We start from the raw sequence: 24,220 nt of genomic DNA on the forward strand, positions 1-24,220 counted from the left end.
ATTATAACAATCCTCACTTAAAGCCCTATTGATTTTAACATATTGTTTTCACAATAAATAAGTCAGACCTACTATGCTTGCCGTGCATTTGCATAATAAAGAGATTACACCAATGGCCTCTGACATAACTTTTTTTGTGGACAAATCAGGCCTTTAGCTTTATCACTGGCTTGGCACAATAACTAAACTGTATTCTGCATCTGCTTTTCAGCAAGACAACTATCAGTATTCAGTCTTAATATTCTAAATATGTACACAACTAATGTTGGCAAAAAACAGTAGACAATCTTTCCTCAAATGACATAAAGAGAAAATTAGGGGTTTGTCATGGGGAATAAACATCACTTAAACCCTTACCTTCTACACTAAACTGCGAAAGTCTCTGTAACAAAATACCTCAAAGCTTTTAACACAGTGTAATGGCAATCCACCATGAAAGACCTATTTGATATGCTTTTCACAATAAATAAGTCACGTCCTACTGTCTTTGTAGTAATCAGTGGTGTGTCACCATAACCATCTCAGTCTTGCTGTCGAGCATAAGATTCCCCACAAGGCAATCACTTACTTTCATAGAAGCACACATTATCCGTTGCAATGAAATGTAATGTTACACATGAAAAACAGAGCCATGAAAAACAGAGCCATGTTTGCTCGATTTGCTTCGGTTTGATTTACGTTTGCACTAAGAAAGTTGTTCAGATTGTGTACTGAAAGTCATTATTGGATACTAAAACATTTTCTCTGTAGCATGTTTGCATGCTCTTTGTATTTATTCTGCACTCTTTGCTCATATTTGCATAAGCTCTGTTTACCCTTGTTCATGTTTGTGGGACGGATGTGCATTTTGCCAAAGAATGTGTTGTTTGTTTGTCAGTACATAGAGATCTATCCTGTTCATTGTCATGTTCAAGGATGCAGCACATTCTAGTCAAATTTACAATCTGGTCTAGAAACGATTTGACATTGAATGGGAAAGAGCATGTGAAGAATTACAAATACGAATCTCTTATTTTAACGGTATATTTAATTCGTGTTGCAAAACACTGCATTCTAGGATACGTTTCAACCGTCTCTATCTTCATTAGCAGCAATAAGGAGGGAAACTATAACATGATCGTATCACTCCTGCATTCTAATAGTAGCACTTCCTGAAAGGCAGAATTATACATTGTCAACTGATAGCATGAGGTTAGAGAGCAATACTTCTATGAGTAGAAAAAGGGCATAGCCCACTCTATGCTGATTTTAAAGAATTGCTCAAAACATGTTGTCAAGACAGCTACCTGTCAAGCCAGATCTAAAAAGTGAAATGCATTACCTAGATATAACAAATTGTAGGAACAATTTAGAAAGTTATGCACTAATATTTGGTGTATTTTATCATACACAGACATACTACTTTAGCAGTATTTTAGAACATGTGCGAAACAGTAAGAAAATCCACTGGAATGTGTGAAAAGTGGTTTTCACTGTATTTACCTCTATTTTTGCATCAATAGAAAATTATTGCATTACGTGCCTATTAGTACCAGAGCACAAGCAAAAAGCTGGTGCTAATTTTACACCAATATTTGCAGAAAAAGAGAAAGAAATAGTGCGTAACATTTATCTCTAAATTTGCGGTAATGTCATGATAAGTGATGGTGGTAACAGTATTGCCGAATTGTGGTATGACAGAAAAAACTCTGACGTTTTCTTAATGGTTCCATTAGTGAGGTAGTGCTCATTTCTCCCACATGGCAGCATAGCATCACTTCTCTACTGTACAAAAACTTCAGAAAGTATTCCGTCAGAGTACTGAAAGAGCTTCCACTGATGGCCCAAAATGTTCGAATTATTTTTAAATGTAGTTTTTTTTTGTGTTCCCCAACACCACTAAGTGATTTATAACAATGTCTCTGACATCACCGCTCCACAGAGCTGCCAGTACCTGGGGGTTTTATAACTGCAACTAGCAGCCCGCCCCAGCGTTGCCTGGGGCAGAAAGGGGCTGGGGGCAGCATTTGAGGCTTGCGTGCACTTCTGCCCCCGGCCCTTCCGCCCCGCCCCCTCCCGCCCGTGTCCCGGAGATCCTTACCTCAGCCGCCGGTCCCGCTCCAGGCGCCCCGCCCGCACAGGCCGCCACTCTCCAGGCGCCCCGCCCGCACAGGCTGCCACTCTCCAGGCGCCGCGCCCGCACAGGCCGCCACTTCGCACAGCAGCAAGCAGGGCTGCGGCAGTCCTCCCAGCAGGTCACGATCTTCGGCGCCATTTCCGGAAGTGTTGCCAGGGAGCGCAAACGCAAATGATGTCATCACGCAGGTGTCGCGGCCGGCGCTACTTGCAAGGGACTACTTTATTTCTATTTCGAAATTTTTTAAACAACGTATATATATTTTTTTTAATAGCCTATGTCCTTCTGCTTGCCCTGAGGTTTTCAAAGATGTCTTGGGTGTTTTGATTGGTGGTGTACTTTTCGAGTTTACCTGGCTCAAAGGTTTTTGTTCTCTCTTTATAATAGTAGTATAGATGAGGGATGTGGTGATATAAATGTCAGGTATCACAAGTCAGCCACATCATCAGTAATTTGGTTCCCAATTTTTCCCAGTATTTCACCCTCATGCTCCACCTATTTTCAGCAGGCAGAGTCCCTGAGTAAGCATTAAGGGGGCAGTGAGGAGCTTTTAGGGTTTATAGAAGGGTTGCTGTCATAGGTAGTAAGGGGTTAGCGTTCAGGAAAGGGTAATGTTAAGAGGTAATAAAAGTTTTTAGGATGTAGGGACTGACAGCATTAAGAGGTATTAAGGAGATTTTAGGGTTTGTAGAAGGGTATCAAACCATCTGACATTCTGTTAATCACTTAAATAGAGAGTGTTGCTCAATTCTCTCAAATGTAAATACAGAAACACTCCACTGTAGATAAATAGCAGAATGTAGTCGTGAAAGTGTTTCCACTGATGCCCTAAAATGTTGTTCTAAATCTTTAACATTAAATAGGAAAGCTTTTCATGGTGCTCAAAATACTAAGGGGTATATTCACAAAAACGTGTGCTAAACATCACCAAAAAATGCTAATGCACCTTTACACATCACAGCCTATCGCAGGAAAATAACCCCGTATTAACGTGGAATTCACAACAAGGCGGTACCATGCGTTAGTCTGCCGAAAGCGCGGCCAATGTCCGCGATACAACCACCTCGACCGAGATAAAAACAGAAACCTCAACGTGAAAAAAACATGCAAAAAGCCCATTCGTGATGAGGAAAGCACCGCCAGGCCCGTGACACACACAGCAGATGGGATAAGCACAATAAAAGCCTGAAACAAAAAGACAAACCAAACAGAAAACAACAGCCAAGCACAATGGAGGCAACCCGAGCCAGTATACAACCCCACAAGCCCCATTGGCAACAAAACATTGTATATGGCAGGCCATCTTGGGCAAGGTGAATGCACTCTAACAGCAGAGGAGAACAATGGAAGAAAACCAGTACATCCGGAATGATCCGAAACTCACAACCAATCAGAAACACGCTGACAATAAGACGGCAGCAATGCACATCGAGGGTGGGATGCCAGCGCCACACTAGGAGCTGGATTACATGGAGGAAATGGTGTCTACCACAACAGTTTGGAGATGGTGGCAGGACTCGGGGACCGGAATCTGCCAAAATAACAGTCACAACAGCAACAGGGAGAGGAACCAGCAGGGACTGGGGGGTGGGAGAGATGGACACAATGGCACACATGCACAATTAAGCACAGCACAACTGCAGACAAACCATGCCCAAGAGTAACAAAACCAACCAAAAAAACAAGTGACAAAACCCGGCAACATCACACCACTGAACAAGCACAGAAGTGAAAACCACACTGCCTGAAAGGGAGAAGGGTGAGCCAAATCAGCCGGTTGGGACATGGTAGTGTCCACTGGCCACTACACTCCATGCACCAGCAGTTGATCTCCACATGGCCATTTCCGTGATTTGCACTCTGTGGTCTGACCGGCACCTCCCCGCCAGACCTGGCATTAGGTAGGTTCACATTCATTAGTCACTTGCCGCTCTCGCACATTCCTGCTCCATGCCCCTCCTCACATCCTGCTATTGTGTGTCTGTGGGGCCATGCCGTTGCTGGGTTGTGGGTATGGCAAGGCCAGATTCCCAATGGAGTCGTGTTGTCGTGTCTGGTCGGTTGGAATGTGCTGCATGCCCATTGGCAGTGTCGTGAGTTGCATGACTGTAGGCTGGAGTTGTGTGGTGTGTTTATTTTGGACTCACCAACAGGCACTGCGTTTCCATGTGTGCCATCCTGGGAGCACTGGATGATGTTGGACTGTCGGGAGATGTGAGTATCATGCACTCTGCGTGGGGAGTTGGCCACAACATTGTTGAGGAGTCCTGGGACGTCCACTACTGCCTGCACATACATAGTATGAGTGTGCTTTCTGATGTGGTAGTTGTGTGCAGTGTGTGCAGGGGGCACGGGGGTACATGTGTGCAATTGTTTGTCCTTGACACGTGAGGGAATCCAACTATAGTGTAGGGGTATCAACGTTGCATAATCATTGTCTCCATGGCATCTGTGGGTCTTCAGGTGGGCTCCCCTTTATGCTGCAGGTAGTCATCCTGCTTAACACCAGCAAAAGGCAGGCGTTAATTCCCTGCTGCTACCACGCCTTATTGCCTATTTTTGGTTCGCATCGCAGATCTGGCCGTTCGTTGGGAAAGTGGTGTTGTGGTTTTTTCGTGTATTTTTGCACGGGAACGCCTACTCTGCATATCATTAGGGTTAGTTGGTGGTGTCCACCATGGAGATTAATTTAGGGGCAGTTATCGCGGGAATACAGGTGATGTCTAAAGTTTGCACCAGCTTGTGAATGGGGTGTTAATCTATCTCCACTTTTGATGCGTTAAGGTTGTGATAAATCAGAGATAAGTCTTTGTGAATATCCCCCTAAGGGCCTTATAGACACATCTCTGATATCACTTGGTAAATCCTCCCAAGAGTTCCCGGTGTACCTGGGGCATTGATACCTGCAGAGAGTGAGGTGGTGATAGAAAAAACAGGGATCACAGGTGGCACCTTGAGGGTCCACTTAAAAATGAGGAACCAGTAATTTATTTTCCAATTATTCCCAGTATTTCTCTCTTAGTTTCTCCTTGCTTTCAGCAGGCAGAGTGGAGGTGAGTGGTCTGAAGGAGAATTTCATGTTCAGGGAATAAGAACTTTAAAGGATAGTAAAAATCTTTCAGGTTTCAAGGAAGGATGGTGTTAAGAGGTGGTAGGGATTTTTTAGATGTTCAGTGATGGACACCGTTAATGGTTAGTAATGGGTTTTAGGATTCAAGAAAGGGTAGGCTAAAGGGGCTTTAAGGGTTATAGGAATGGAATCATTATTGGATAGTAAGAGGTTTGTAGGATTCAGGAATAGGTAGTGTTAAGAGGTAGCAAGGGGGTTTAAGGGTTCAGGGAAGGTTAACATTAAGAGATAGCAAAGGGCTATAAAGTTGAGGCAAAGGTAGTGTTAAGGAGTAGTTAGGAGTTTTTAGGGTTTATGAAAGTGCAACATAAAGGATTAGCAAAGATAATCTATGGTTCAGAGATAGGTAGTGTTAGGTGCAGGAAAGGTTTCTATGGTTCAGGGATGATTAGATTTAGGGGTAGCAAAGGTCTTTATGGTTCAGCTAAGGTTAGCGCTAAGGGGAAGTAAGTCATTTTTAGAGTTCATGGATTCATTGTTTTGAGGGGTAGCAAGAGATTTTTAAGGTTCAGGGAAGGATAGCGTTAACAGGTCATAAGAGATTATGGGGTTCAGCAATTAGTACCATAAAGGTGCATTAAGACGATTTTAGGGTAAAGAGAAAGTAGCATTGAGAGGTTTTATTGGATTTTTAGGTTGGAGTCAGAGAAGGCTAGTATTAAGGGGCAGTAATGAGTTTTTAGGATTCATTCATAGTAAGGCAGTCTTAATGTGCAGGGAAGGTTAGCACTGATAGCAAATGATTTTTAGGATTCAAGCATGAGTGGTGTTAAAGGATAGTAAGGAGTTCTCAGGGTTCCAGGAGGTGTAATGTTAAGGCATAGTAATGATTTGTTAGGGTTCAGGGATATATAGCATTAAGGAGTAGTAAGGGGTTTTAGGGTGCACCAACCGGTAGCATTAACAGATAGTGTTTGCTGAGTTCAAGGATGGGAAGTATTAATCAATAATAAAGCATTTTAGGGTTAATCAGTAGTAAGGTTCACAGAAGTGTAATGTTAAAGGGCAGTATGGAGATTTTAGGGTTCTGTAAAGTGCAGCATTCAGTGTTTGGTAATGTCAAGGAGTATTAAGTAATTCAGGTTCAGGAAAGGCTATCAGTAAGAGTTTTTATGGAATTTTTAGGGATTAGGGAAGGGTAGCTGGAGAGGATACCAAGGATTGTTTAGGGCTTAGGTATGGATAGCATTGAGGCATAGCAGGGGTGTTAAGGGACAGAGAAAGATAGTGCAAAGAGCTAGTAACAGGTTTTTAGGGTTCAGGAATGGGTCAAATAAAGGGGAAGTTATGTTTTAGGTCTCAGGGAAGACTAACCTTAAGTGGTAGGATGTTTTTTTTGGATTAAGGGAAGAGTAGCTTTAAGTGTTAATAAGGGTTTTAGGGTTCAGGAATGGGTTTTGTTCAGAGGTAGTTAGCGTTTTCAGGGACCAGGAATGGGTAGCATTACCGCAAATAGTTCTGGGAAGGGTAGTGTTCAGGAGTTTGTAGGGTTCAAGGAAGGGTAGCATTAAATGGTAGTACTTTTTTTAGGATTCACTGAAGGGTTTTCTGAGTTTAGGTAAGATAAGCATTAACAGATTGTAATAATTTTTAGGGATGAGCAAATGGTAGGGTTTATAGATGTAATAAGTTTTTAGGCGTTCGGAATGGGTAGTTTTGGAGGGTAGTAAGGTTTTTTTTCAGTTCACAGAAGAGTAGCATTGAGGGGTAGCATAGGTTTTTTATGGTTCAAGGAAGAATAGCTGTAAGGAGTAGTTAGAGGCTTTTATTGGTCAGTGATTGGTAGAGTTAAAGGACATTAACAGAATTGTAGGGTTCATGGAAGCGTAGAATTAAACAGTAGTCAGGAGTTTTTAGGGTTCAATCAAGGGCAGCTTTAAGCAGTAGTAATGTGTATTTTGGGTTCAGGAATGGGTAGCGTTAAGGAACAGTAAGGGGTTTTTGCTATTGGGAGAAGTGTAATTGAAAATGATAGACTGTTAAATCAGTAAATGTATTTATTGTTATATATAAAAGTGTAGCAAACCCAAAAGGATGATGGACCGATCCCTAAAACCTTTCAGCCACTCACCCCGAGTCACTATTAGACCTGGGTTAAATCCATCTCCATTCGTCTGCTCACTTCGCCACCCCAGTTGAGACCCAAGCTAATGCAAAACAAAGCAAACACAATAGGATGATGGACCGAGCACTGCCTATATCATCTTATTGGATCACTGAAAAAATATCGAGGGACAAAATATCGACTTGCAAAAATATCGTGGACAAAATATCGACAGTCAAAATATCGAGTTTGTATCTACAAACAGGTAAGTACAAAAATATTGAGTACAAAATATTGTTTACAATAATATAGTTATAAAAAATATCGACTTTATTAAAAACAGTGTTTAATTAAATTAATATTAAAATTTAATTACTAAAATATACTTAAAAATACTTAAATTAACTTATACTAATTAAATAATAAATGAAATTAATAAAAATAATTTTTTACTATCATATTTGTTAAAACATATATATATAGTAACATACTATAATTAAATAGGATAGTATTATATTACCGTACAATACCAGAAGTGTAAAAAATACTATTCCCACTCCAAAGAGTATCGACGGTCACATTATCGACTTGCTAAAATATCATTAAAAAACTGAAAACTTTGCCGGCAGATGACTTTGGGAGCGGAGGCCCTGGTGGTGCGGAAGGTGGTGCAGCGGCCCAGGAGTAATTGGGGCCCCGGAGGTTCCGATTGAGACTATGCAACGTACTGTGTAAATTGACTTTGTGCCTTATGACACTGCCCGTGGCGGTGCGGTAACGGGTGATTTCTCCCTTCCTCCTCGGGGGGTTCTTTGTGTAGATAATATGGGGCGACAGGCACACTGCAGTTGGGGGTGGCTTCTTAGTCAGCAGGGGTGCAGGGAGGGGGGTGTTGTAACGGGTTTTGGTTTTGGGGTTGGTTTCTGGGGACTAGGTTGTGTTTCGTTTAATTTGTTCTGTTTTGGTTTTCATGGTATTTCATATCTTGCAATGACTTTGAATCGTGGGTCCTGCTGGGGGGTGGGGGTGGAATGTCTTTGTCGCAATGGGGGGGGGTGAAATACGGATTCTTTCTTGGAACGTAAATGGTTTGGGTGACAGGATTAAGCGGGGCATTGTACTGCAATTCTTGAGGCGCCACGCCCCTGATGTTGTGTTCCTTCAGGAGACCCACTTGATTGGAAATGCTTGCAGGGCCTTAGACCGCCGGGGTTATCGCCTGGTTGCACATGCTGGTTTCACCTCGGGTTCCCGGGGTGTGGGTATTATGGTAAAGTCTTCCCTTGCTATTGCTATTGACGACGTTATCCTTGATGATCGTGGGCGGTATGCTGCTGTTTCGGGGAGGTGGGAGGGTAAGCAGGTCGTGTTTGTTGTTGTCTATATCCCCCCGGGACTGCAGGCTACCACTTATGCTGATCTGGGCAGGACTCTCCTTGAGCTTCCTGACGGCTTGTTGGTCCTGGGTGGGGACTTTAATTCTGTCATGTCCGGCGACTGTGACCGACTTCCCCCTAGGGTATTGCCGCAGTCCCAGATGTGGCTCAGTGAAATGGCTGAAACTTTTGGCTTAGTGGATGTCTGGCGCTCACTACACCCCACACTCCAACAATACACTTTTGACTCTGGTGCGCACGGCAGCCTCTCCCGTATCGATTATTTTCTCATGTTAGCCTCCACTTTGTCCACTGTTCGTGAGATTCGGCATCTTCCCCGGGGTATCTCGGACCACTCCCCCTTGCTGATTACGATTTCTGTGGGCGGTCTACTTGGTAACAGAGTTCCCCCGATCCCCCCCTGGCATTTCCGAAACCCCCGGCTCCGCTCAGATTTGATTAAGGCAATAGATTGCTACTTTTCTGAGAATGTGGGCTCGGTCACTTCCCCCACTGTTCTCTGGGAGGCCTTCAAGACGGTTATTAGGGGTTCCGCCCTGTCACTCATTGCCACTGAGCGTAGGGTCAAGAGGGAGGCTGTTGTGGCTCTTGAAACCGAAATTACTGCGCTTGAAAGTGAGTTGGGTGGGAATGACACGCCTGCATTGTTGCACGAATTGGAATTGAAGCAAGCAGACTATAAAGCCTGTGTCACGGATGCTGCTAAATTGATGCGGTCTAATCAACTGGGTCGACTGTATGATGTGGGTGACAAGGCTAGCAAGCTCCTTGCGTGGCTGGATAAGACTGAACGTGCGAGTCGTGTTGTTCCTTCCATTGTTCGTGAATCTGGTGAGAGTGTCTCTGATCCGGGTGAGATTGTTGATTGCTTTGTTGACCACTTCCGGACGGTTTACACGCCTGTTAGCGATCGAGATGAGGCCGACTCCAGGCTACTGCTGCGTGACATTGCCCTGCCCACTGTGTCGGATGAGGACTGCCTCGCCCTGGAGGCCCCCTTTACTGTCGATGAGATTGCCCTCGCAATCCGATCCCTTCGCTCGGGAAAGGCAATGGGCCCCAATGGACTCCCCGTTGAACTTTACAAACTTTGTCCCGACAAGATGGCCGCCCACCTGCGTCACATGTTTCTCGAGGCGGTTGAGGCTGAATGCCTCCCCCTTGAGCAGCGCCTCGCTACCATAGTTGTCATTTATAAGGACGGCAAACCTCGTGACCGCTGTGCCTCGTACCGCCCCATTTCCCTCCTTAACGCGGAACCCAAAATCCTCGCTAAGGTGCTGGCCAATCGGTTGCTTACGGTGATTTGTGACCTGATCCACCCGGATCAATCCGGTTTCATCCCCCACAGAAACACGGCCCTCAATTTGCGTAGGCTCCACAGCGTTCTCGTGAGAGCTCCAATTCTCGCAGAGCCAGCAGTGGTCGCTTCCCTGGACGCCACAATGGCGTTTGACACTATTGAATGGCCCTACCTATGGGCAGCCCTCGCTAAATTTGGCTTTGGCCCCAATTTCATCGCATGGGTCAAGCTTCTTTACGAACAGCCGCTAGCTCAGGTCGCGGTGAATGGTAGATGCTCGGACCCCTTCCCCTTGGGCCGTGGCACACGTCAGGGCTGTCCACTCTCCCCGCTCCTATTCGCGTTGGCGCTCGAACCCCTTGCCGCGTGGCTCCGGTGGGAACCCTCGATCAAAGGGATCCGATGGTCCCCTGACCTCGAGGATCGTGTCTCCTTGTACGCGGATGATATCCTCCTTTATCTCACTTCCCCTCAGAAGTCGCTCAACGTTCTCTTTGACGTTCTCACGTCCTTCGGTAAGAACTCGGGACTTGTCATTAACTGGACCAAGTCCTGTGTCTACGTCATAGCTGGTACTCTGCCGCCTCTCCCCCGCAGGTTCCCCATCCTGGTAGCGGCCGACGGCTTTAAGTATTTGGGGGTCTATGTATCCACGATCTCCTCGGTCCGCTACGAGCGGAATTTGTATGCTCCGCTCCGCAGACTGAAGCAAGACGTTCGGCGTTGGCGCGATCTGCCTCTATCTCCATTGGGCCGGGCGGCGCTCTTTAAAATGATGTCGCTCCCCCGATTCCTTTATGCCCTGCAAAATTTCTTCGACCCTGTTCCAGCTCGCTATTTCCACGTCAAGAATCGAGAGTTTACAGCGACAACTTATCTGGGATGGTCGTGCCCGCATTGCCTTATCCAAGCTCACGCTCTCCTGGTACGACGGGGGTATTGCGTTGCCGGATGTTAGACGGTACTACTGGGCCTCACACCTGAGCGCCATCAGCCATGCGACATACTCTCCGGAGCCCGCTCCTGCCTTTGCCTTGGATAAACTATTGTTGCCTGGTGGCAACTTTAATAGGGCTCTGTATTCCAAGGCCCCCTTCCGACTCCTTACGGGCCCGACGAAATGTGCTGTGCGGGCATGGAGGGATGCTACTGTGGCCACGGGCTGGGGTGGTAGACTGACACGTAAGACGCCGCTGTATGATTCGGAACGGCTGGGCAACCTGTGGAAGACGAAAGGGTTTGAGAAATGGGACATGATTGGGATCAGCACTGTGGAGGACCTGTGGGCACGGGGCGCGGTTAAGTCCTTTGAGTTATTGAAGCTGGAATACCGACTGGACGATAGGGAGCACTTCCGGTACATGCAGGTGAGACACGCCTTGTCCTCAGTCTTTCCCCCTGGTACCGACATTCCGCAATCCTCCCCCTTGGAGGATCGAGTTCTAGACGGCCACGTCCCAGATAGTACCATCTCCTTAATCTACAAGAAGCTTATTAACAACAGAGCTGACCAGCTTGAGAAGCTCCGGGCTGCCTGGACGGCTGACGGACTTGAATTGGACGACGAGGACTGGCAGTCAGCTGTGTCCTCCCCTAAGGAGGTGGCTATTCCGGCACGACTTCGCTTTGTCCAATTAAAGATCCTCCACCGCGTGTATCTTACTGGAGTGCGTCTGATGCGAATGGGTTTGGTTTCGGATGGACGGTGCAAGCGTGGGTGTGGGATGGATGGTACCTTTCTTCACGTTCTGTGGGAATGTCCGATGATTGCAGCGTACTGGTCCAGGGTGCATGATGTTATGAGTCGTGTCACGGGGATCCCATTACTTCCAGAGGCACGTCGTTGCCTGTTGAATGTGTGGGAACCGTCTGATTGCAATGCTGCCCAGACACTTTGGGTTACCCTAGGCAACATGGTCGCAAAGAGGGATATCGCGCAGCTCTGGGGCTCCCCTAGATTACCATTGCTAAGTGCCTGGAAAGAGAACATGGACTGGTCCATGTTCCGAGAAAAGACGGTATATGAGGCTCGGGGGCGTCCAGGGAAGTGGTCCAGAGTTTGGGCTCCCTGGAATACTTATCGTGGAGACATTTGTTCTCCTCCGCTTGACTATGAGGTCCCTCTCCCCTCCTTTCTGTGATTTACGTTCCTCTCCTAATCTCACCACATGTTTTGTTCTCTCGCGCGCGCCACCCCCCCTCGCCATGGTCGTTTCTCCCACATTACTTCCCCCCCCCCACCTCCAGCAACCCTTGCCACTATGATACCATGTGTTTGTTTGTTTGTGTTCTTTTCGACAAAAACATAAAATTAAACCTCTCTTATCCTACTTGTACGATGCTATGCTCTTGCCGACAATGTGGACGTGATAGATTGCTCCAGCAACGTACTGTCTCGGATTATGCTTTTCACTCATCCTGTTTATGTCATAGCGGCCGGCCCTGCGGGGTTGTAGGCAGACGCTGTGTATTGTGCATTCGTAAATAAAGGTTTTAAAAAAAAAAAAAAAAAAAAAAAAAAACTGAAAACTGACCCTGAACCCTAAAAATACCCCTTTACCCAAAAACCCAAAACTGACCCTGAACCCTAAAAATACCCATTTACCCAAAAACTGAAAACTGACCCTGAACCCTAAAAATACCCCTTTACCCAAAAACCCCAAACTGACCCTGAACCCTAAAAATACCCCTTTACCCAAAAACCCAAAACTGTCCCTGAACCCTAAAAATACCCCTTTACCCTAAAACTGAAAACTGACCCTGAACCCTAAAAATGCCCCTTTACCCAAAAACTGAAAACTGACCCTGAACCCTAAAAATACCCTTTACTCATAAACTGAAAACTGACCCTGAACCCTAAAAATACCCCTTTACCCAAAAACCCAAAACTGACCCTGAACCCTAAAAATACCCCTTTACCCTAAAACTGAAAACTGACCCTGAACCCTACAAATGCCCCTTTACCCAAAAACTGAAAACTGACCCTTAACCCTAAAAATACCCCTTTACCCATAAACTGAAAACTGACCCTGAACCCTAAAAATAATCCTTTACCCAAAATTAATCAATATTATTTAATTACCAATTAATTATTAAGTAACAATAACACCAAAGTAAATATATTAGCACATTAGCTGTAATTAATTTAATAATTAATATTATTTTGTCCCATTTAATTACTTAAGAATAACAAAATTATATATATTAAAAATGTACTCTAATAAATGTAATTAACTAATTACAATCAATTAATTACCAATTAATTACTAATAAAAATATGCATAATAATTAATTAACTAATTAATATTAATTAATTATCAATTAATTATTAATTAAAAATATTTTGCAAACATATATTAATTAATTAATTATTATTAAATTACTTCCCACCCTATTCCCCTATAAACCCACAACCCGCTACAGAATTACATTACGCAATTATTATAAAAACAAAATTCATTTAATAAAATATTTTATAACATTAATACACACTTTTCACACATATTGTTACATAAACATACACTATAAAATATTATATATTATTAAAAATTCGATATTTTTGCTATCTATATTTTATACAGTCGATATTACTTCACTTACCTTAAAAACGATATTTTTGTAGTCGATATTCTGTCCAGTCGATATTTTGTCCAGTCTATATTTAAAAGTCGATATTATGTCCAGCCGATATTTTGGAGTCGATATTTTGTCTGTGCACCCATCTTATTGTGTTGGCACATATAAAAATATTACATTTGAAGTAAATGAAATTTCAGGAGTTCTTAAGGAGCTTAAAAAATTACCTCCACCATATACATCATAAAATTAGGAATGAAAATGAAAAAAGACCTTTCTATCAAGGAGTACCATGTAAAGGCATCTCTGAAGTTGATGATGGAAAGGGAAGAGGAGGTGGCTGAGACTGCACTTCAGTAACACATTCTTCCTGACTTCGCTTTTCTCGTCTGTGCTGCTACCAAAGAAGAACATATATTATAAATATCCAATCATCTAGGAGCCTCTTTATACTGGGATATGTTTGACCAAAAGGTCAATCTCTCTAACACAATGGCTGGACTTGATAAAGAGGTCTGACTCACACAATGGATTACAGCTCTTGTAGGGTAAGCACTTTTCCTGTGGAAGCAAACATCTTCTATCCAACCAAAACATGTACTTCTGTCCTTGAATATGTGGGTGGAGCCAAAAAACCCTTCCGACACCACATCTACCACAGAGCTGCTGACATCATCGGCGCCAAGCTTCAATGAATCATCATCTACTCCTTCGAGACCATCTCTTTACCGGATGACTTGAAAAACGCCGCGATCAACCATCTCTTTTTTTTTTATTTAAAACTTTTTTATTAAAATATAAAAAAAGAAAAAAAGTAGAATATACATTTGGCATTCTTATATACAGTACGAATGTGGTACGCTACGCTTTTATGTGCTCCCACCCGAAGAGAGAGGGGAAAGGAAGAAAAAGAAGAAAAAGAAGGGGGGGGCTTAGTTGTGTGTCCTTGGTTGGGCTCTTGTCAGCTGTGTATCTAGGAGCTCCCACATCTCTTCTTTTGAGTTATGTTCCTTTGAGTATTTCCCCATTATGTTGTCTGCTCCTCTGAGAAAAATGACCCAGTTTATCCACGTTTTAAAGTTGGCTTTGGCCGTGTTCTTCCAGTTTGTTAGGATTATTTTTAGGGCCGCTGTGAGCATTGAGTCTAGTAGGTCTCTTTCCTCTTTGCTGTTCAGGTCCGCTGTCATGTGTTCTGTGGCCAGGCTTACAAAGCTGATTGTTAAGTCTTTGTTGAACATTTAGTTTAGGAAGTCGTTCACTTTTATCCAAAACTTCCTGACCTTAGTGCAGTTGAAGATGAGGTGTTCTAGATTTCCTTCTCCTCTCCCGCAGTTCCAGCAGATGTTTGATTCTGTGATGCCAATTTTGTGGAGTCTTGATGGTGTCCAGTAAGCTCTGTGGAGGAGCCAGAATTTTGTCTGGGCTAGTTGTGGGGTTATCTTGTTTGTCGATGCCGAGCGCCAAAATTTGCGTCGCTCGCTATCGTTTAACTGCCTTCCCAGGAGTTGTTCCCATGTGTTCGTTGTTTTCTTATTCAGTGACGATGTGGATGGGTTGAGGAGCTTGTATATCTTCGCCGTTTGGTGGCCTGCCGAGTTTAAAGTTTGCATGTATTTGATGATAGTCGGTTCTTCCTTTCTTAGGTTTGCTCTCGTTATGGCTGTTTTGATTTCCCGAAAGGTGTAAAGTTCCCGGTTCGGGAGTTCGTGTAGTTGTTGCAGGTTTAGGAATGTTAGTGGTGACTGTTTGGTTTCTAGCTGTTTGGAAGGCTTATTCCTTTCTTTATCCATGTATCATTGTGCATTGCTGCTCCTTGGTACGTTATCTTTGTGTTGAACCAGATCGACTCCCATGTCGTGCCCCTCAGTTTCTGTGACATACGTTTGTCTATTTTCATCAGTGCCTCCTTGGTGTGTCACAGTATCGGGTTTGTTCTTTGGGGGTGTCTGTTCGCGATGAGGAGCGCTACGGGGTTTAGCCCCCCTTGGATATTCCTTTCCACCTCTAACTAAACAGGTTCGTAGCTTTGAGTGTTATCTAGCCAGAAGTTGCCTTGCCTCGCTAGGCAGGCCGTTTGAAAGTTTTTGAAGTTCGCTAAATTGAGTCCTCCAAGGTCTTTCGTTAATCTCAGCTTCTGTAGGTTGATTCTAGGTTTTTTGTTTCTCCAAATGAAGTTGTTTATGAGCTTGTCCAGTTTTTTGTGGAATGGGTCCATCATCGGGAGCGGTAGCATGCTGAGCGTGTAGTTGATGGTTGGTGTTACCATCATTTTTATTGTTTTGATCCTTCCCCACCAGCTTATGTATTTGGGTGACCATAGATCTAGTCTTTCCTTTATCTTCTTCAGGGTTGACTCCTCGTTGTGTTCCAGTGTGGATGCCAGGTCTCTCCCGAAGAGCAGGCCTAGGTACTTGAGCGGTTTCGTCTGCCATGTCAGTCCTGAGTCACCTAGCACCTCTCTGGTAGTGTGGATGTTCATTGGTTTACATTCCGATTTGTCCTTATTGAGCTTGTATCCCGAGGCTTCCGCGTATTCTCCTATTGTGTCCATGAGTGCTTTAATTGACGTAGACGAATTGGTGGTTGTGATGAGGATGTCATCCGCGTAGGCCGCCAGTTTGACGTTTTTTTCTTTGATTTTTACGCCTGCTATTTCGTTGTTGTCCCTTATTCTGGCTAGCAGAGGTTCTAGCGCTAGAAGGAAGAGGCCGGGTGAGAGGGGGCAGCCTTGCCTGGTGCCTCTACCCAGTGTGAGTGTTTCTGATGTGCTGCCATTAACTACCACTTTCGCTTTCGGTTCGTTGTACAGGGCCATCACCATAGATCTGTATTTGGTCCCTAGCCCGAACTTGCTCATACAGTTGTTTAGGAATGGCCAGGAGACTCTGTTGAACACCTTCTCTGCGTCTAGTGCTATCATCACCGCTTGTTCACTGCTGTGTGTTGTGTGGTTGATGAGATCGCAGAGTAGGCATATGTTGTCTTGCGATAGTCTGTTTTTGATGTAGCCCACTTGCGAGTTATGGATGAGGTTTGGCAGGACCTTGTTCAGTCTGTTGGCCAGTATCTTTGCGTAGATTTTACAGTCAACATTTATGAGCGAGATCGGTCTGTAGTTCTGTGGGTATTGTGGGTCTTTCCCCTCTTTTGGGATTATTGTGATGTTGGCCTCGCCCATGGATTCGGTCATCTTGCCTCTCTGTATGCAGTGAGAGTAAGTTTCCGCCATTAGCGTTCTTAGTTGTTGGCTGAAGGTCTTGTAGAACTTTGCCGTGTACCTGTCTGGGCCTGGTGCCTTGTTCGGCTTGAGCTGGTTGATGGCTGCTTCGATTTCTGTGTCTGTTATGTCCACTTCCAGGGCTTTTCTTTTGTCCGCAGTGAGTTCTGGCAGGGTGGTGTTATTGAGCATTGCTGCGCCGCCATCTTCTTTTAGATTCCTGTCCTCGGTGTAAAGTACCTGGTAGAACTGCCTGAATACCTCGAGTATGCCTTTATTTGTCGTTTGGGACTTCTTCGTGTTGTTTGTTAAGGCTGCGATTGTGTGTCGCCTCTGTTTTGCTTTTATGTATGATGCCAGTTGTTTCCCTGCCTTGTTGGCGGCACAGAGGTTTATGGATTTGAATTTATTCAGCCACATGCCGGCTCTTTCACTTAGGATCTTGTTCAGCTCATATTTCTTTTTCGTTAGTGTGGGGAGGGTATTCTTGTCCGTTATGTTAGCGCAGTGAACTTTTTCCAGCTGTGTTATTTCCTCTTCCAGTTCGCTGATCTTTTTGTTCCAGCCGCGGTTCATTCTTGCTTTGATGTTGATCAGCTTCCCTCTTAGCGTAGCTTAGAGGGCCTCCCAGATGGTGCCTTTCCCTACTTCATCGTTGTCATTGTGTTCTAGGTACTCCTTTATTGCGTCTTCAATTTCCTTGATATTGTCTTTGTTTTGCAGGATGTCGTCGTATAGCCGCCATCTTCTCGTTGGCTTCTCATTGTGTCTTCCCTTTAGTGATAGAGTGATGTGCGCATGGTCAGAGATTGTTATGGGCGCGATTTCAGTGTGGTCAATTAGGTGTGTGTGTGTGTTAGACATCAGTATATAGTCTATCCTGCTGTAGGAGTTGTGTGGGTGCGAGTAAAAGGTGTATTCACGTGCATTTGGGTTTTGTAGCCTCCACGGGTCGGCAAGGTGTAGTTCGGTGCACAGGTCTCTCAGGATGTTGGTGTTTTGTGATTCGTGGCTTATTCTGTGCGGGTGTCTGTCTGTGGCCTGGTCCATTACCCTGTTCATGTCACCTGCTACCAGCATGAGGTCATCTTGAGGGATGTTGGATAGCATCGTATTCACCTTCTGCCAGAATTTCTTGTCTTCGGAGTTTGGCCCGTAAATGTTGGCTATGTGTATCTGTTCTTCACCTCTCAGTAGGCTTGTTATAAGTATTCGCCCTTCCCCGTCTGTGCTTGAGTTTTTTACGGTTAGGTTTGCCTTCTTGCTCAGTATGGTGATTACACCTCGTTTCTTTCCGTTTGCTGGTGAGCAGAAGACTTCCCCTATCCATCTCGCTCTCAAAAGTTTTGCTTCTTCTTCTGTGAGCTTGGTTTCTTGAATTTGGCAAGGTGGTCCAGTATTTTCCTTCGTTTGACTGGGTGGTTGAGGCCTTTTACGTTCATGGACACCACCTTGAGGTTTGTGGATTTGTTTGGTTCTAGGTACATCATTCATGGTGGTTTGGTGTTGTCGCTGTCTTCTTTTTTCCTCATTCGGTGCATGGCTGAGTGTTTTGTCTGTCTTCTTTGGATATTCCTAAGAGCCCCCCCCCCGAGGACTGGTGTGTGGGGTATGGGGTGATAGATGGGAGAGAGATATTAGAAGAAAAAGATAATATAGTTACACATTTACGTACTGTACCATTCGCCTTCTGGTCTGCATGTCCCCCCTTCCCCCTCCTCCTCCCCCCTCCGTCCCCCCCCCACCCTCCACCTGTAGAATTGTGGGTGTGTGACAGCAAGTGTCCTCCCGCTCTCCCCCCCCCCAAGTCTATGTCCGTTGGGAAGGAGTAGCGCTCTTGCCTTTATGTCTTTGCATAGAGTTAGCACACTTAGTTCAGTAGAGGATTTTTAGATGTTATTATCAATAAGTATATAATACAGGTTGGGAAAAGGATACAGCTGGTTGTAGCGGTTGTCTTCCGCCAGGTAGGTCATTGCCGTTCCCTTTCCCCTCTTGAGGTAGATGTGGTTTGTCTATGTGCGTGCAACAAAGTGCGTTATCTGAGGTAGTTGCTTTGCATTGTGCCTTGCGTGGATTGAGATTTCTGCTAGCTTAAAAGTTCTCTTGTATAATTGCGTATAATTGGGGCCCGGGGGTTCTGTGGGTGGTCTATGTGTGTTGTACTTTTCCCTTGTGTCATTCTCCTTCTCCCTCGGCTCCGTCCGACAACGCTCTTCGCTTGGCTCCCGGGATTTGTAGCTCCATTTCCTCTGGCTCCGGGCCGTGTAAGTATCTCCTTAGGTCGCTGGGGTCTTCAAAAAGTCTGCTTCCGTGTTTGTCCGTTATCCTCATTCTGGACGGGCCGGCAAAGGTGAAGGTGATGTTGTTTTTGCGCAGTTGATCTCGCAGGGCTAGGAACCCTTTTCTTATTTCAACCGTGATTTTTGAAAAGTCTTGAGTGATTGTCACCTTCTTCCCATTGATCGACATTTGCTTGCCTTTCCTGGCTACAGTGAAAATCGCTTCTGTATCACTGGCTCGTAGAGGCTTGCAGATTATTGGTCTCGGGATGTTGCAGTTTGCCAGTTTCTTAGCTGGTATGCGGAAGGCTCCTTCGATCTCAAAGGGCCTATCAAAACTAAGGCCTGTGAGCTTCGGGATTATGGTCTCTTGCATCAGGGCGCATGCACCGGGGGTGTCTTCCTCTTCTTCAGGGATTTCCAGCAGTCTGATGTTCCCTTTGCGGCTTCTATCCTCTTGTTCCGCCATTGCTCTTTGTAGTGTCGACGTTCTCCTTATCACTAAGCCCAGGTCTTTGTGCATTGACCCTGTGCGATCCTCAAGATGGCTCACCCTTTTCTCCACTTCATCTAACCTTCCGTTAGCTCTGCTTTGCTCGGCCCTTATTGCTATTAGTTCAATTTGGATTTTATCCACGGTCTTTTTTGTGGCCTTTGTTAGGTCATTGCCCTGCGTGATTTTCTTCAGTAACCTGTCCAGCGTTATCGTTTCATTGCCTTGGCCGTTTTGTTTCTTTGCTGGTGAGTCTGGAATGTCATTTTTGCTCTTTTTAGGATCGTTTGTGATCTTCTTATCATCCTTCCCTGCCATGATGTCGAAACCTCTTCTGACTTGATATGTCAGATGTCTCCCTTCTTTCTGTTGCTGTTTGGTCGGTTCTGCTTTGGGGTCTTTTGCTGCTTAGGTGGTCTGGCTGCTAAGTGGGGGCAGGGTGCCTTCTCTAAACCTGCACGGCCACTTAATGATACGGGCCCTGGTCTTGGCCCCCGCCAGCCTCTTTGCGTTTGCGTGCCCCTGTGAGCCCCTGCTGAGCCTCGTGTCTCCTGCACAGTCTGCCGCCCGATTGTCTAGGCTCTCATCTGTGTCTGTCCGCCCTGCACTGAGGTGGTATGCGCTGTCGTATGAGCGCTGGCGCTCTGAACGTCTTGTCTGGGCCCAATTTGTTATCCGTGCGCTCCCCCCCTTGCGGCTCTGTCTTTTGGGGTTTTCGCGGCCTCTCCTTACCTCGGGTGACTGCCCGCGCCGGCGCTTCCTATGCGCTTATCTGTTGGTTGTTGCGGCTATTTAGTGCTATTTAGTACTTTGTTCATTTGCCTTCTTGTGCCTGCATCAGCCCACCTAGCTTCACCCACTCGGGTGTGTCGTTATGCTAGTTTGTAGTTTCCTTTGTTATGTCGCTTTTTACCACTGTATTAAGATGCCCGCCGCCAGCTTCTTTCCCTCATCCAAGATGGCTGACGTTGTCTCGGCTGGCACTGCGGATTGTTTTCGCCCCTGTACTGCGTTGCGCCTGAGTGCTGCAGCGTTAGGTCTCCGTCTGCCCTTGCTTCCTCTCTCATCTATGCCGCCGTTTCCGCTCACCCCTACATTTAGATGGCCGCCGCCCGCTTCTTTCCCTTATCTAAGATGGCTGACGTTGTCTCGGCTGGCCCTACGGATTGTTTTCCCTGTCCGGGGTCTCCCCCTGCTCTGCGGTGCGCCTGAGTGCTGCAGCGTTGGTTCTCCGTCTGCTCTTGCTTCCTCTCTCGTCTGTGCCGCCGTTCTCGCTCACCGCTGCATTAAGATGGCTGCCCCCTTCCTTCTCCCCCTTTACCAATATGGCCGTTGTGCTTTCGGCTCGCCTCCTAACTGTAGCAAGATGGCCGCCCCTCACTTCTACTCCTTTGCCAAGATGGCTATGTTTGCATTCGGTGGGCCTGCGGGTTTCGGTCGCTGCTCTGTGGCCCGTGTCGAGCGTTGAGCGTTGGGCTTCCTTTCGCCGGGGGCGCGTGCTTACTTGGTTGTTGCCTCCTGGCGGCGTTGCTTTCGTTCTGTCTGTCGCCTTCCGTGTTCTCCTTTCTCCTTCCAGAGTCACACCGCCATCTTGTGATCGCTGCTTCCTCTCCCGTTTGTTTCGCCTTCTTCATCGCCGTTGCCTCGTTCTGTTCCCTTTTGGTTCTTTGAGCCTCGCGTGTGGTGCCGCTTAGGTTCCTAGGTTTCTCGTCGTTTTTGGTTGCGTTTCTTCCGCGCTAACCTTCCTTGCTCGCCGCTCGTTCCACTTGGGGGTCGGGAGCTCCGGACTTAGGTATCCTGCCTTCTTGCCATCCAAGCCACGCCCCCCGAGATCAACCATCTCTTACCTCAAAAACTTCAGACCGATCTCCCTACTCCCGTACCCGGCGATAAGTAATTGAAAAAGGAGTCACCAGCCAGCTTACCCCCTTCATAGAAAAAAACAACATCCTCAACTCCTCCCAAATTATCCGGCTTCAGGAAAAACAACAGCACTGAAACATCCCTCCTCCCCGCAACAGATGACAACAGCTCCCTCCTCGACAGTGGAGGGACTGTGGCTCTCATCCTTCTGGACATCTCAGCTTTTCACACAGTCTCTCACTGCACACTATCCTGCAGACTACACGAAGCAGGAATCTGGAAGAATGCCCTCGACTGGATCCGCCCATTCCTATACAGCAGAACGCAGTGGGTCAGACTCCCATCCTTCCTATTAGATCCCACACTGACCACCTGCGGAGTCCCCCAAGGATCCTCCATCAGCCCCACCCTGTTCAAAGCCTACATGGCCCTGCTTGCACCCATCATCAGATACCACGGACTCAACATTGTATCCTACATTAACAACACTCATCTCATCCTCTCCCTATCCAACCAACGCCACATCTCAAACATAACTTTCAAGAAGGAATGTAAGCTGTCGCCAGGTGGATCAACACAAATCAACACAGACAACACCAAAGTACTCATCATGGGCCCTCACCCCGATGCCTGGAACAACACCTGGTATGCCACACGCCCCCTCTGAAAACCACCCCCGCACTGACCATGCAGGCAACCTCAGATTCATCCTGGACTTCAAACTAAAAATGGACCACCAAATCAACATTGTCTCCTCCTCCTGGTTCCACACCCTCCGTCTCCTATGAAAAACCTTCAAATGGATCCCCCTCGAGCACAGGAAAACTGTTACCCACGCCCTTGTCAGCAGCAGACTGGACGATGGCAATGCACTCTATGGCAGGATCAACATGAACCTCACCGCAAACTCCAGAACATCCAGAACGCCTCCACTAGGCTAGTCCTCTACCTTCCGCGCCACTGCCACATCCCCCACATCTCCCTGCGGACACTACATTGGCTTCCCATCGAGAAGAGAATCACCTTCAAACTACTCACCCATGCCCACAAAGCCATCCTCAACACTAGTCCTGCTTCCTAAACCACCGCCTCTCATTACATGCACCCAAAAGATCCCTCTGCTCAGCCCAGCTCTTCCTTGCTACGGTGCAGCGCATCAAGAAAACCAGAACAGTAGGTCGTTCCTTCTCCCTCCTCGCGGCCAAGGGATGGAACGCCCTCCCTCTCCATCTCCGACAGACACCAACACTCTCCAAGTTCATGAAGGACCTCAAGACCTGGCTCTACGATGAATCACTGTGAACTTCCAGGAGCTGAGCCCCCCCGAACCCCCACATCTCTTTGAGAACCTTTCGGTGAATACTGCACTCTAACAACACCCTAATTGATTAATTGAAAGCTCCTGTCTTTAATACTCCTGAAAAGCTCTTTTTTAGACTGATTAAATAAGGCCTGGCGAAAGATGTCAAGCCAGACCAAAAAAAGAGGCCGAAGGAGGACATGAGGCCTATGTATTAGTTCAAAGCAGGTTACAGATAATGTGACAGAATCTGGCACCATCACAATGAAGAACAAGAGTAAATGTAAACATATTACTCTTTGCCACAACATGGGAACTAGAGTATATGTAACTGTAATGCCAGCCTGGTAGAAAATATGTCTTCCTCATCACAATTTGAGGTCATATCTCTGTCCCGTAAAAACATAGATTGCCGATGCACTCTAACATTGAGTAAACAGATTGTTAAGTAACAATTTATAACAGTTCAAAAACCACTTGGCAGAAGTGACAAAAAACTCCAACAGATGCGTAAATCTTGGAGTCTTTAATGCAGAGTACAGCCAGCCGACACGTGTTTCATCGCCTTCGCGATTCCTCAGGGCTGAAACAAACAATTGAATAACATCTAGCATGTGTCTAGAATGAGATGAATTTTACATACATGACCATGGTATAAGGTCTACAAAAAGGAACCACAATGAATGCTTCCCACTGCAGTGAACATACAGTGATTATTTTTTCTCATCAAACTTGTTGCACTAGTGCCACCTCAACACATCCGTGTCGAAACTAGGTGTATAGTACCGATATTCTGTATGGGCGTGCTCATAAGTGGTGGTGTTTGTGATGGCTGTGTGTGGGGACAAAAGAGGTTAATCATAATGTACCCGGGGCGACAAGCAATGACAGATGTGAGACGTCGCAGCGGAAGTGTCCTATCCGTGTGCGGCTCATTCATTCCTCATGCCAATTGGTTGTGATGCAGTGAAACCATGTGTCAATTCGAAAAACATACCTAGATGGCCGTGTCAACGTAAAAAAGGTCTGCATATTGGGATAAAAAAGGGGAAGACAAAACCGAAAGAATCTCATCACTAACTACTTCTGGTGGTTTTTAGCGACAAGAAGTAACTGAGGTAAGACTGTCTGCCAAGTACAGAATGCAGACTCACTGCTCAGCTGGTGATAATTCCGACCCAGCCGGGCCCTTGACCAATGACACTCAGTTCGAGTGTATCCAGCAACGATTGTATCCTTTGTTTCTGTGACAGTGTAAAATAATATAATATATGTCACCATAATTGCACGGTATTTAGTGGTCACAACGATGTCCTAAAATAATCTTCTCTACATATGCCCAATGTCACTATGATTATCCTAGTAGTTACAATTTATTTAAAATGCCCACGCATAATTTCCCATTAGGTGACTGTATATTCACGTCACTCTCATTTACTGGTGCTTGTAAATCTTCATATTTTGCCATTCAAAAAGATTCGGTGTATATAACACCATCC

At 45.8% G+C, this 24,220-nt stretch overlaps 1 protein-coding gene across 1 annotated transcript in view; it reads left to right on the forward strand.

Moving 5' to 3' along the window:
* THSD4 (thrombospondin type 1 domain containing 4) overlaps positions 1-24,220 on the forward strand; it is a 2,294,989-nt gene that overhangs the window by 462,891 nt on the left and 1,807,878 nt on the right. The gene's annotated exons all lie outside the window — the stretch shown is intronic.

Source organism: Lissotriton vulgaris, chromosome 2_1 (assembly GCF_964263255.1).
Source record: "Lissotriton vulgaris chromosome 2_1, aLisVul1.2, whole genome shotgun sequence".
NCBI classification, from domain to species: Eukaryota; Metazoa; Chordata; class Amphibia; order Caudata; family Salamandridae; genus Lissotriton; species Lissotriton vulgaris.